This window comes from Pleurodeles waltl, chromosome 5, assembly GCF_031143425.1.
Source record: "Pleurodeles waltl isolate 20211129_DDA chromosome 5, aPleWal1.hap1.20221129, whole genome shotgun sequence".
Lineage (NCBI taxonomy): Eukaryota > Metazoa > Chordata > Amphibia > Caudata > Salamandridae > Pleurodeles > Pleurodeles waltl.
Genome location: NC_090444.1, coordinates 520,214,251 through 520,227,069, shown reverse-complemented (window position 1 = coordinate 520,227,069; position 12,819 = coordinate 520,214,251). Strand labels below are relative to the sequence as shown.

Sequence of the window (12,819 nt, the reverse complement as noted above, 5' to 3'; positions counted from 1 at the left end):
AATCATAAAAGCATTTATGGAAGGCCTAAAAAGAATTATACCACCAAGAACACCACCAGTTCCTTCATGGAACCTCAACATTGTCTTAACACGACTCATGAGTCCGCCTTTTGAGCCCATGCACTCTTGTGAAATGCAATATTTAACATGGAAAGTTGCATTTTTAATTGCCATCACATCTCTAAGAAGAGAGTGAGTGAAATTCAAGCATTTACCATACAAGAACCATTTATTCAAATACACAAGCATAAAGTAGTTCTACGGACAAATCCATTTTTTTTTACCAAAAGTGATCTCACCGTTCCACTTGAATCAAACGGTAGAATTACCAGTGTTCTTCCCACAGCCAGATTCTGTAGCTGAAAGAGCACTGCATACATTAGACATCAAAAGAGCACTAATGTACTACATTGACAAAACAAAACTAATTCGAAAAACAAAACAACTATTTATTGCTTTCCAAAAACCTCATACAGGGAATCCAATTTCTAAACAAGGCATTGCTAGATGGATAGTTAAGTGTATTCAAACCTGCTATCTTAAAGCAAAGAGAGAGCTGCCTATTACACCAAAGGCACACTCAACCAGAAAAAAAGGTGCTACCATGGCCTTTCTAGGAAATATTCCAATGAACGAAATATGTAAGGCAGCAACATGGTCTACGCCTCACACATTTACCAAACACTACTGTGTAGATGTGTTAACGGCACAACAAGCCACAGTAGGTCAAGCTGTACTACGAACATTATTTCAAACTACTTCAATTCCTACAGGCTGAACCACCGCTTTTGGGGAGATAACTGCTTACTAGTCTATGCACAGCATGTGTATCTGCAGCTACACATGCCATTGAACGGAAAATGTCACTTACCCAGTGTACATCTGTTCGTGGCATTAATCGCTGCAGATTCACATGCGCCCACCCGCCTACCCGGGAGCCTGTAGCCGTTTAGAAGTTGATCTTGAACATTTGTAAATTTGTAAATATATTACTTTAAACTTCATTATGTACATACGCATTCACTCCATTGCATGGGCACTATTACTAGCATACACAACTCCTACCTCACCCTCTGCGGGGAAAACAATCTAAGATGGAGTCGACGCCCATGCGCAATGGAGTCGAAATAGGAGGAGTCCCTCGGTCTCGTTACTCGAAAAAAGACTTCTTCGAAGAAAAACAACTTGTAACACTCCGAGCCCAACACCAGATGGCGGGATGTTCACAGCATGTGAATCAGCAGCGACTAATGCCACGAACAGATGTACACTGGGTAAGTGACATTTTCCATATATGTATATGTATATATACACACACACACACACACACACACACGAATACACACACATATGCACACATATATGTACATACATATACAAACCATGAGTAAATATACATTAGTTAAACAGGTTTAAAGACTGCGTGTGTAGTGAATTGTTATGACATAGTAGCAATACTTATTTTCTAAAGAGCTATATATAACTAGAATATACACATATTCAGAAAAAAGTATTTATCAACATAGGCATATGCAGTCCATAGCTGTTTGAATATGGTGGTTATGAAGGAAAGAGCCAACTCTTGAGTAGATTTCTGAAGACAAGATAGTTATCTATGGCTCTTATAGTTGGGGGTAATGAATTCCATAGTTTGCCTGCTTGAACGGAGAAGGATGTACCACCTATAGTCTTTTTCTTGTATGGTGGTGTGCTAAGGCAGGGTGCCAATCTTGAGCGGAGGTTTCTTTGTTGAATGTATTTGGTTATTTTGTTTCTGATGAAAATCAGTCTCGTTCCATGTATAGCTTTGTGTGTGATACAAAGCAGCTTGAAGGTGCGTCTTCTGGCAACGGGTAACCAGTGTAGTGCTCTCAAGGCAGGGGAGATGTGGGATTGTGGCTTTACATGTAATAGTAGCCTGGCCGCGGAGTTCTGAATATGTTGTAGTTTTTTCATGATAGATAGAGGTGATCCATGGTAGAGGCCATTTGCATAATCCAGTTTGGATAGTACAAGTGAAATAGTAGCTTGCACCTTGTGTGGAAATCTGAGGTGGGGGGAGATGCGTCGTAGAGTCTTCAAGGTGATGAAGCTTGTTCGTGCTAATTTGTCCACTTGGGCATTCAGAGTTAACTTGGAGTCCATGGTGATTCCAAGGTTTTTAACTTCATTGGATAATTGAGGAGGTGGTCCGAGATCGTCAGGCCACGCGCACAGTGGGTCATAACTTTTCCAGTCACCACATATGAGTATTTCTGTTTTGGAGGCATTTAGTTTGAGATGTCTCCAGGTCATCCACTGATAAACGGCTCTGAGGCAACTGAAGATTAGTGAGTTTTCAATGTTTTTGTGGCATTCTAATTTAAGTACTATTTGTGCGTCATCTGCATAGTTGTAGCATGTGAGATGAAAATCATTGATCAGTTCTTGTAATGATATCATGTAGATGTTGAAAAGCAAATGTGAGATGATTGATCCTTGGGGGACCCCTGCTTTTGCGAGGTAGGGTTTGGACGAGAAGGGGGGAGAATAGATGATATTAGATCTTTTCTGAAGGTAGGATGTAATCCAGTCGAGAGCAGTCGCTTCTATGCCGACTTCGTGGAGTCTTTGAATTAGGGTGTCATGGTCACCGTATCAAAGACAGCCGAGAGGTCCAAGAGAAGTAGTGCAGCAACTCCATTGCGATCAACTGTGTTTTTAAGCTCATCCCAGATTTCTCTGAGTACCGATTCAGTGTTTCTTCTTGGGCGGAATCCAGTTTGGAAGTCTGAAAGTATAGAATTGTCTTCAATGAATTGACACATCTGGGCGAATGCTGCTCTTTATATCAGTTTGCCCAGGAAAGTTCCATTTGTGATTGGTCTGTAGTTGTTGGGGTCTTGTGGGTCTAGGTTTGTTTTCTTTATTTCCGGTCATATGTATGTCTTATTCAGGTCTACAGGAAAAGTTCCTGTAGTTAGAGTTGTTGATGATTCTTCTTACAGGTGTGGCAGCAGAAGTAGATAAAAGAATGTTCTTGAAGATGTGTGGTGGACAAGGGTCAGAAGGGCAACCGGAAGGTCTGCTTGCTTTGACCAAATCCATAAATTCGCCTTGGGATATTTGTTTGAAGGACTGTAGAGGCTGGGTTGGTTTATTCTTAGAGCTTAGAGGGTATTTTAGGAAAGCGGTTGGTGCTGATGGTTTTCTTCTGTTTTAAATAGGAGTCCAGTGTGTTTGCCTTGGTTGTGTAATGAGTTGCCAGTTTGTTTGTGAAATCTTGAGTAGTTGGGATGACTTCCTACCATACATGTAGGTTAGGTTTTCGAAATTAATTGTGAATTTTATAAAATTCTTTGGTTGCAGATTTAGCATTTTGAATTCTGTCCGAGTAGTACCTTTTTTTTAGCTTTTTTGATTGATGATTTGCATATTCTGTTAAGTTTGTGTAGCTGCAGTTTGTCTTGACTGTTGTTTGTTGTGAGCCAGGTCCGCTGCAACTTTCTGATTTGTTGCTTTATCTTTTTAAGTTCTGTGTTTCTCCAAGGTGTTGGTTTTCTTTTGTCATGTTTAGTGTTTCTGAGTGGTATTAGGATATCAAAAGCTTCCTGTAGACACTCATAAAGTTTTGGAGCAGAATTGATTGTATCCAGATCTGTGTTGGCTGTTAGTTGTGTTTCTAAGTCATCAAAATTGAGTTTGCTCCGAAGTCAAAATAGTGCATGTATGTAATTAGTTGTGGGGTGTGTTGATTTGTGGGGTTTTATGTCGGAAAGTTATCAGATGGCGGTCTGACCATGTGATTGGCGTGATGCTATGAACGGTAACTAGTTCAGGCTCAGCAAAAATGACAACTAGGATGTGTCCAGCGATGTGTGTAGGATTGTGTACAATCTGATGTAGGTTCAATGCTACTAGGCCAGTGGTGATAGCTTTTGGATGGAGCATATTTGGTTTGTCCAACCAAATGTTTAGGTCCCCAAGAATGCATAGGTTTGAGTATAATGTAATAAGGTTTGAGACTGTATCTAGAAAAGTATCTGGGAATGTTGAGTTGTTAGGTGGAGGTCTGTAAAGGAGGAGAAAGTTACAGGAGGAAGTTGGAGTAGAGTGGCATCTGGTGAGGAGGGCTTCACAACTTTGTATGGAAATTTTGTCTGAATATAATAGCTAGTACACCTCCTCTCTTGCCTATACAGTTTTGTGTGATGATTTGATAGTCTGAAGGAAGGGCTTTGTGCAACACTGGGGCCATGTCATCTCCCAACCATGATTCCGTCATGAATAGTAAGTCAGGTTTTGTGTCTGTGAGCAGGTCGTAGATGTGGTGCTTGTTTTTTTAGAGTGACCGGGCATTTATGAGCTGGCAGTTTAGAAAAAGTGTGTTAGTGGCAGTGTTGTTTTGCTTAGGAGAAGAGTAAGCAGTATAACTTGAGCTTGAAGCAGGTGTGTTGTTAGTTGTGATAACTGTGGGAGGGTCACAATAGTCTTGTTTTTCAATATAGTGTTCCTCTTCCAGCAGGTTTAGGAGGCATTTTGTTGGGCCTGTGTGTGTGGGTGGTGGACTTGGTGGCTGAGAGAGACATGAAGAGTGTACTGTTTTTTGTAGGGTAGCCTTATTATGTAATAGACAAGGGGATGCGAAGTTGCTAATAGTGGCATGTTGTTTATTTTATTTGCGTCTGTTGAGTGTGGATGGAGTATGGGTTAGTGGTAGTGGAGGAGCATGTAGATCATGATGTAAGGCTCTAAATTGTGCAATGGAGAAGAGGCGAGTGAATGAAAGTTGCTGGTTTGGGATGCTTGTGATAGGTGTTTGTGAAGAGTGAGAATGTAGGGGTAAAGATAGAACGGGATTTATATTCTTTGTGCAGTCATGAGGATGGGAGTGGGTGTGATAAGTAGAATCAAAGTTTGTGTTGATTTGATGTGCTGATGTGTGTGGTCTGTATTTTTATTGTGGAATAGTTAGAGGGGATATTGATGTAGTTGTTTTCGGTGAGGGATTTGTATGTGAGATAGTGCTGGTGAGTGGAATTATGGAATTAGACTTTTACAGGGGGTGTTGGTGTGTTTTGGAAATAAATGTATGAGGTGTGTAAGAGGGGATGGATGTGTGTCACCGGAGTTTGTGTTAGTTGTGATGACTGGAAGAGGTAATATGTGTGGTGGAGTGGAGTGTGAGGATTGTATGGTTGTGTGTAAGTGGTGAAGCGAGGGGAAGTGCGTTTGTAGATGGTGTGTTGGAAGGCTGGGTTTGGGAATTGTTATGATGAAAGGTGGTCTGTGTGGAGCAAATAGAGGATAGTGTTGTTGGTTTGTATGAACAGGGAATGTGTATCTGGAAGGCTGAAAGTAATCCATAGTGTGGTTTTGTGTTGTGTGGGTGATGGCAGGTTGTGTTAGTGGAAGTGGACAGAGCAGTGTTTGCTGTGAGAATGAAGGTGTTTGACTGTTGTAGTTGTGGAGGATATGTGTATATGTGTTGTATAAGGGGTATTGTGTTGGATGATGAGACATTGCAATGTGTCTGTGGTCAGTTTGTGATGCACGAGTTGGATATCTTTGCAGATATTGTGTTTGCATGTTGATTGATGTGTAGGGAGTAAAGTCCTTTCTGGTCAATAGAGAATTGGGCAGCATTTCTGACCCTCGGCCCTACCTGTCCCTAACAGACCCAAACAGGCAACTGCTCTTGTCCTCTCCGCCCTTAACCTCAACGCCCGGGCTGAAGACACCCTGAGCCCTAGGCTTAAATAGCCCTACTGGCCAATAGAAACCTAGTCCTAACCCTAACCAATCAGATTTGTAACCCTAATTCAAACAACCAATGGGAGACCCAGCCCTAATCACCAATCATACCCCTAAACCTGACAACCAACCCTAAAGCCAGGAACCAATCAGAATCTCAGCCCTACCACCAATCACAAGCCCAACTCTTATCCCTAAACCAATAGAAAGACCAGCCCCCAACAACCTATCACAACACCATATGCAACAACCAATAGGAACTTATATAAGGGACAAGTTAACTGAAGCCCATTCCCTGTGGGCAGGGAGGAGGCAGCTGCCTCTCTATTCAGAATCTCAGGCTGACACTTTCAAGCTAGCAGAGTCTACTTTCCAGTTAAGGGAGAGATTGTTTAAAAACCCTGAAATACTGCTTGTCGCGCACTCTGAAATGCGGCTTTTTTAAGGCAAAAAACAGGGGATGCAGACAGTTTCTGAACACAATTTAAATCACAGAAACAGATTAAGCAGTCTCCTAAACACATTCTGCAAGATGTATCAAGATGTATGTAGCCTTTTTACTTAGAAAAGAGGGCGGGGGGTTATGCAGTCTTGTGCCACAAACTAGAAGGGAAATTTATATATGTATACATAAGTGTGTGTGTACATGTGTGTGTGTATATATATATATATATATATCTTTATCTTTATTGATCAAAGGCTCTATTTATATAGCTTTCAAGCACCAGTGATGTTACTTCCTGTTTTTTTTGTACAGATGCTGGAGCAGGACTTCTAGAGAGTACTTATTGTGATGTATTTTGGGGTTTTCGTTTCTCAAAATGTTGTCATTTCACCACCCTAATCTTAAGACTTTTAAATCCTGTGAGGACAGTTGCTTTATGATGTCTATGTAGTTTCCACCACTTAACCCGTATTAATCTTGGGTGATCAGATGAACTGGAATTCCATTCATGGAATTGGGGCTGAGCTCATAATGGTGTATTTGAAGGGGAGATCTAGGCCCCCTTAAATGTTTGAGAGTCTCGCTCAATCCTGCGCCTGTGCTTGCAGGCATAGTAAGCATAAAAAAAGCACAGAAGGTCTTTACCTTCTTACTTACTTGGACTGTTTATAAAGCACTCCAAGTAAAGTTCTTCCTCTTCTTCCAACTACATTCCACTCATGGAAACACTGTCCAAAATGTATTTTCTTGCTGCAAGTTCTTATCACATGAGGCCTCTTGAGTGGGTATTATGCTGGCAATGGAACCAGCTCTCTTGGTTCCAGCAGGAGGAGCACATTCACTTAGATCCCACATTACTGTTCTGAGGAGTTCTCTTCCAGCTTGCCTGGCCATAGTTGACATTGGTGACTGATGCATCTCTGGAGGTTGGGTTGACATCCGAGGCATTGGATCTTCACCGTACTTTCATCAAGCGAATAGTCTGCCCCACAGCAGTCTTCTGGAACTGAGGGCTGTGAAATTGGTCCAGGAGACTTTTTCCTCACTTTCAAAGGAAACATATTCTGACCTTGACAGTCAACATGATTACAATGCATTATTTCAACAAGGAGGGAGGAGCAAGTGTGCTTGTTCTACCTTTGTCAAGAAGACATGGAACTTGAAAATTAGTCTGTAGCAGCTGTTGTGGTGAGTAGCAAGAACCTGACAATAAACTCTCTCTGCAGGGCTGAACTGGGAACCAAAAGCAGCCATGACAATTTTTTGGACCAGTGCAATTAGGGCAAATATCATGCGTTTTTCTTTATAGAACCTTGTCCAATCATTGAATAGATGAATAGATGGACATTGAAGACACAGCTGCATGGATTGAAGAATGAATGAATGAATGAATAGTTGAATGGGCGGCTGAATTAATACAAGAATGTTTGACTGAGTGAAAATGTGGGTGCTTTGGTTTTCATATTAGCTTAAGAATAATATCACCCTCTACAAACACTACCACCACCACTAATACTTGTGAAACAAGGATGTATTCAACACAGTGCACTGATTAAGCAGCTCAGATAATTAAACACAAGGTATTAAGCTTTAGTTTAAAATGGGAAAAAGCAACAAGGGATAACCATGTAGTGGCAAAATTTCACACTGTGATCTGGGAAACCTTATATCAACCCCGGGTCCCACTTGATCACATAGTGTGATACTAGGCAATTATTTTTTCAGAGTGTCTCCTTGTAGTTTAGCATCACTTGAGAGCACTGTCAAATACATCAGTTCAGGGTGTGTGCTGCAGAAAAACAAAACACTATTATGTTATTCAATGTATAGTAACAACGTAGGCCGCGTATAGTGAAGAAAAGACAAAATACTTTCCTCTTAGTTTTCTAACAATATTGTTGTCAGGGCAGTAGTGGGAGTGGCATGAATGTTTCAGAGTTCATGATTAGAATCTTTTATAACAATTGCCACTCAGTGCAGTAGTATAATTTAATCTAATAAACTGAAATGCATTGCAGCTGGCACATAATAAAGAAATACACAATTTTGAGTCTTTCTTATATGTCTACTGGATGCTGTAAGCCAAGCAGTAGCAGACATCTCACCCACCCTTCACCTGAAGGTCGGATCTACTCCTGGTGACCTTGCCACAGACAAATCAACCAAATGCAAAATCAAATGATTTTGAAGCGAGCGTAGACTCACGGGCACTCTTTAAAACTATTTCTTTTGCATTGTTTTCAAAGCGCCAAAGTGATGCAGGCAAGAGACGCAGCCTCCCCAGCCCTCAGCATTAAAACCAGCCCCCGGTAGCATTAAAACCAGCCCCACCATGCCAGCCCACCAGGAACACACAATGCCCAGTACAGCCAGCCCAGGCATGCCTCTGTACGAACCACAAGTAGGAAGTAACACAAGATATAATGGAGCAGTTACTCAGTGTGCAGGGCTCAAAAGAGATCAATCTATTTATAACAAATTACAATACAAAGTGCCTTCTGTGCTGTTCTCAAAAGTATCCTCTTCTGCATTCATGAGGAGAATGCTCTCAGCTTGCCGTGGATGTACAGTCCCCACTACGTTTTTACGAAATTTCTTCTCTTATAACATGTCAATCAGAAATCTTGGGTCATTTTAATAGCACCTTACTGGCCAAGCAACCGTGGAATATATTCACCTCATTTGGTCTATTCCTTGTTGCTTTCTGTTTTGGGAGGACCTGCTCTTGGACACCTTTGGTTACATTCTTTATTCAAGCCTCAAGCTTTACTCTTGCATGCATGGCATTTGAACTTCTTAAGACTTTCCTGTAGAGGTATTCCATAGTCTCATTTCCACTAGGCAGCTACCTACCAGGGCTGTATATTCCTGCGGATAGACAAAATTTCCTTCCTGGTGTCATTATCAATAGTTGGACTCCGTACGAAAAGGGCTGAGCATTGGAATACCTAAGGGATACCTATGTGCTATCTCATTGTTCTTTTTATCACCTGTCCAGGCCTCTTTTCAGAGTAGCTGATGTCTATTAAGGTTTGCAGATTATTTCTCCAGACTCAAGTTTCTTGTCTTTCAGTCTTTGCTTTTGTGTCTCCTGAAGTATATTCATTGAAAACCAACTTTCCTTCAGTTATGTTTGCTAGTCATAGCCACAGTGCTTCAACTCCTGTCGGCTTCTCCTCCCTTAATCATTTTTTCAAAGAGTATTGTTATTCTTATGATCAAGTTCACAGCCTTCCCATGCTAGCGACAGAGTTCCACATTTTTCTTTTTCCATAACACTTTTTATTGCTTTTTTTTTTAACTGTATCAGCATAATCAATACAATACTAGTATCAAGCTCAAGCCGTGGAGCTAGGATACGTATATCAAGCAGTTCAGGTTTTCTGCATATGGGGGACATACACAAAAACAGTTGAAGTCAGCCATCACTGCCGCAAACAATTGAAGAGTCATAATCGCACAAATTGGGCAGAGTCATTATGAGTACAACTTTTGTACCCTCACTTCCCGGATTCAGTAGAACTTTTTAATTTATTTTACATATTTTATTAGTTTGTAGTTGAGAATTCCAACAAGGCCCATGTAACCAAGGAATTATACAGTGAAAAACATAATAAATAAGAAAAGAGCAGGAGAAAGACAAAAGAAGAAAGACTGTCCCACCCAGTTCCAATCTTCCCCACCCCCAAACCAGTGACAAATCGAAAAACACTAGTCTGACTTCAGCATAAAAAGGAGTTAGTACACATGCCCTTATATGTCCCCTTCTCATCCCTGGAATGTCCTACTTTCTTTATCCATGATTTAATGTATCTGACAGACTGGTGCCTGTTCTATTCCCCTGTATTCCACCCATCTTTGCCATATTTTGGGTTGTTTTTGGAGGTATCCCCATGCCTTATATACTGCCATCTCCAGACCCAGGCAGTCCTCATTCCCTTTTTCCAAGCAGTCAGCGATGACTGGGGCTACTGCCTTTCATTCTCTAGCGGTATCTCGTTTGGCAAGTGTCAGTCCCAAGTGGAGGAGGGACAATTTATATCTATTCCCCCTACATCCTCCATAAGATGGAGGAGGCCCAATCTCAGATTTAATGGGATCTGCCAGGACAAGACTTCCCCTAAACATATTAACGCCTCTCACAAAATGTATTCAGTGCTGGCGGCTCCATACTGTATGGATGAGGGTCCCTCATCTGCACCACACCGGAGGCAATTCTGGTTCAATAGAAAAATAGGGCGGTATGAAGTGAGATCATCCGTCATCCGCTGGGTAACCTGGTTTGGGAAGGACTACAGTCTACTCATGGTGCCAATCAGGCTGCAAGACTGCCACATTAGGAGGCTGACAAAACCGCTCCTAGGAGATGGTCTTGAAGCTTAGGCATGCTTTAAAGAATTTTGCAGGGGAATCCACTTTAGTCCAGGAGCTTTGCCTGAATGCATGCCGGCTGCAGCGGAGGCATGTTCCTCTTTTGTAAGCTTCGCATCTAGCAGCGTGGTTGAGAGAGTCTGAAGTGGGAGATCCCTCACAAATTCCTCTCTTTGCTCACTGAACACCAGTTCACTCTTGGCATAAACTCCTTTGAAATGAGAAGCAAAGCCACCATGATCTCTTCTGGGTCTTTAAGTAGGGTGCCCGGATCATCCCTTATCAAAGAAAAGGGAGGTGTCCTTTGGATACCCCAGCACAACATATCAAGCATCCGACTTGACTTGTCCCCCCCCCCACTGATGAATACGGCTCTGAGATGCCCACCATGCTAGCTGTGTCTCGTCCATCACGGGCTGGTGGTATTGCTGTTGTACTCAGCCAAGCTGCCTATGTGCATGTTGGCCATCATATTGGCTGTCCTTAGGTCCAGCTCTGAGCTTTCGGTGATAAACCTGAGTATATCCCCATCGCGCTAGGCATGGGACTCTATTCCCACTAAGATGGGTCTCCTGCAGCAACAGGACGTCAGCCCCCATCCGCTTGGCCTGCCGTAGGACTGCCCATCTCTTAACCTTGTCTAGAAGGCCAGTCACATTCCATGACATCATACGGAGGCTGTCTGTGGGTGTTTACTGTAGCAGGGCACTCATGTCAGAGACTTGTTGTAGTGTCAATATGCAGAGCAAGAGAAAGAGCGAGCATCAGAAACCAAAAACTGTTTTTCTAATTTGGTCTGGGTTTTTATAGTTTTGCATTTTGAATTTATTACTGTTTTGCTACTGCATGAATACTTTACATATTGCCCTAAGTTGGACCTGTCTGCTCTGTGCCATATCTACCAGGGGGTTGAGGTCAGGTTAATTTAGTGACTTTGAGGATTCACCCTGACCAGAGTTGTGAATATACCTTAAGATAGACAGTCACACACCTCAAATAATAATATAGTTTCTTAAAATCCCCATAGTGTGTTTAGTCACAACATCCAAAGCCCCACAAAGTAGATGGCAGCTTGTAATATAGGGCCATTGAACCTAAGACAATTAGCTTTTTAAATGTTGTCTGGTGATTGTTGTCCATCGTAGTAAAATACTGCTCAGAAGTGTCAGGCAAACCCAGTTTTTGGGGTGTGTTCTTTCTGGAAAAGTGCTATTATCTCTGCTCGTTGTAGATCATTTCTTTTCAAACAATCTGCCATGCTTCGGCATGGATTCCAGTGCAATCTTTGCTGCACACTGTTGTCAATTTGGCAGAACAGTGCTAGTCTTTCAGCCTGTAATTCCTAGTGTGATTCATTACCCTTGACTTTCAAAGATGCTGGGAGTGGTTCATTTAAGGATTTTATTGGAGTGAATATCTATTACAACATCCTGTTACATACCTTAGTTAACATTATTTCTGATGGATACAATGGCTCACACATTCGTTATGACCATCTCTCTTGGGGATAGTTTTTTTTTAGTGCCAATTTTCATTGGGCTTTGCTCGTTAACTCTGTGGGCATATGGGACAAAATCCAACCTAACTGATCTCGCAAACTCTGTTATAATGCTTCTGTTTGAGTTGTGAAGTGCAGATCAGGATTCCAGATGGTGCCACTGTTTCGACTTTGCTATTAAAAAAAGGTGGTTCCTTTCTGGTGCAGGACACACATGTTGGGTACTTCCTCATTTAGTATGGTGCCCAGGATCATCCAGCAAACCTACCTAAGAAGGGTAGCTGTTCGTGTTAGTTTATGGACTGAACAGCAGACTACTACTTCTGGCCACACCCAGTAGAAGATGTTCAACACTGCTTATACGAATATTGAAAGGCCCATGTTTTTATGTATGTAGCACTTTACTCATGCATTTTCGATTTCTTTTAAGACAAAATACCAAAATCAATTACTAATTGTGAAATGAAACACAACATTTTAACCTTAAGAGCCGTAAAGAATTTTGTTTAAAAAGACACGCCACTAGGACACCCTGAATGCTGCTTCAATTTAGGAAAGAGTTGAAGATGCACTCCTTTAAAAAGCTCTACATCACAGTGGATTAGTAGCCAACCAACCAGCTCCTCTCCCATCGCTCATTGACTTTATGCCAGGCTTTGTCCGTAAGCAGCACTTTGCTTCCTTTTGGGCTTGTTCGTGCTATAGAAACACGATACACACATACTGTATTCATTTGATAATCCCCAGCCCTCACTCTCTCTTTTGCTCACTT

At 41.8% G+C, this 12,819-nt stretch overlaps 1 protein-coding gene across 5 annotated transcripts in view; it reads left to right on the top strand.

Annotated features, from left to right (window-relative positions):
• Positions 1-12,819, top strand: part of RALGAPA2 (Ral GTPase activating protein catalytic subunit alpha 2) — a 1,651,508-nt gene that overhangs the window by 1,056,758 nt on the left and 581,931 nt on the right. The gene's annotated exons all lie outside the window — the stretch shown is intronic.